The following is a 2,152-nucleotide window of genomic DNA, read 5'->3' as shown; positions in this document are numbered from 1 at the left end:
TTGGAGCTTCTGACCTCTCTGTTAGAGAATTTTATTTAGCTTTTTAGATATTTGCCTCCTTTTTGCCCTAGAGGAAGGGTGAAAAAAAAAGATGTAAATATTTGCGTATATCCTAAGATAAGCTTTCACTATTTTAGTCTTTTTTTCAATACTATATATTTGTATTTAGTCACTATTCTGTAAAGGTTGAACTATAGCTATTTAATGTTACATACACTTGCAAAAATATATAATGCAAAAAATATTTAGTTAGCTTATCTTACAAATGTTAAAATGATATGTGGTGGATGTTTTGCTTACCTATCAAAAATTTTATTTCAGTCTAAATCCTCACATAAATTATTATTACTACTGTTATTGTTGTTGCATTTATAAAATTAATGATTAAGTATTAACCAAATAATAATTCTATCTCTTTTGAAATGTGCTAAATATTCAAATCGTCATCTTGGGTACAGGACCTGTATAGCCCTTTCCAGTGGCATTTTTTTTTTTTTTTACTTTTTTAAAAAATAGAGTTTGCAAGGGTTATATGTCAGAAATGTCCATTTTTTTAAAGAATTGAAGACCAGAATATCCCATCTTGACTTTGCTGAAGAAAACCTTCCTGCACACAGCACCTTATGTTTACATGTGAGATTTGCCACTGTGAAGATTCCTGCCTCGTCTGTGTCTTGGCATGCAGCAGCCCCATGGGACAACAACATGCCCTCTCCAGGGCTGTTTTTGCCAGCACTGCACTTTTGCTTCTGTCATTCCCCTGCCTTGGTCCTAGTGGTTGTAACAAACCACAGGTGTTACAAACTCTAAATTGGAATTCGATGTTGGATTCAAAAACTCATGATAATTGCACAGCTGTTTTAAATTGTGGTTAAGTGGCCAAAAACTGCCAAGAAACCCCACCCACATTCATTACTGTCTAAACGAAAAGGACGTGTATACAGTGATTATGAGGTTTCATATGAATCCCCCAAGCCATAGAGCAGGCTTTCCTAATTGTCAGCTGGACTGTGCAGTGCTTGTTTAAAATAATTAGAGTGCCGCAGCAGCTTCAGCGGCAAACCTCTCCTTTTTTATTTATTTTTTTTAAATCTCAGTGCAGGTTTTTAAATCGGATATTATCAGCTTCCTGTTCATTTTGACACTATTATTCTGCCAGTCTAGAAAATGGAGAAGAGGAAAGAAAAGAATTATCCTTAATGTACACAAATAATGCAGCTCCAAAGTCAGGAAGACACAGCACCATGTGTGAGATGGATGGAAACAATTCAGCAAACAAATCTAAACTGGGGGGGAAAACGTGGTTCTCTCTTATTTTTTTTCAAGAAGGATAGCTGAAATCTTTCTTAATTACCACTTATTCCAATGACAGAATTGTAATTTATCATTTAGTTGTAATTTGACATATGTTCACACCTTTGCCATTTCCAATTTCCTTCTTCATTCTAATTGTCTGCTTCACTCGCCTGTCATGCGCTCCTCTTGGGATTAATTCGAGCTGTCTGTCTGCACCAGGCTACCAGCACACTTGGGGCTGCCGAGAGCGTGACAGTGTCAATGTGCACACAGTTTATCTAAGACATTACCCAACCATCACACTCCGGGATCTTCTCTTCCCTCACTGTTTACTGTTTATTCCACTTTGCATTTGTGACTTTTCCGTGTTTTATTAGACTCTAATTATGCTCTTGGCTGTCAGCTGTAAAGAGAGAAAATGTTACATTAATTACAGTGGAGGGGGAGGCGCTTGGGATTGGTAGTAAATGGACCAGTAGATGTCTCTCTCTGTCTCTAAGATCCACGCATGATTTAAATACTCTTCTTGCTTCACTTTGGTTTGCATCCTTGATAGATGCCTGCACTCAAATGTAAATATGCAAACATTCAAGCAAACGTAATTTTACATGCACAACTGTATTTTTCCTCATCTCATCCAAAACTAAGAACATTGGCATGGTAAGACAGAAACCTCAGCTTTCAAGTAACCATGGGTTTTTTTAAAAGGTCAATTGTTTAATTCATGGATGTTGTCAACACAAGCATGATGGGGAGTGGTGATGGTGAGGAGCGTATTTAGTGAGCACTGGTAGAGTACAAATTTTTGTAGAGGTAGTTGTTGTTTTGAACCATTCGAAACAGTTAATAGTCATTT

The sequence above is a fragment of the Pongo pygmaeus genome, chromosome 3 (genome assembly GCF_028885625.2).
Source record: "Pongo pygmaeus isolate AG05252 chromosome 3, NHGRI_mPonPyg2-v2.0_pri, whole genome shotgun sequence".
Taxonomy (NCBI): Eukaryota; Metazoa; Chordata; class Mammalia; order Primates; family Hominidae; genus Pongo; species Pongo pygmaeus.
The sequence above is the reverse complement of the archived record's forward strand: the minus strand, read 5'-3'. Positions refer to the sequence as shown.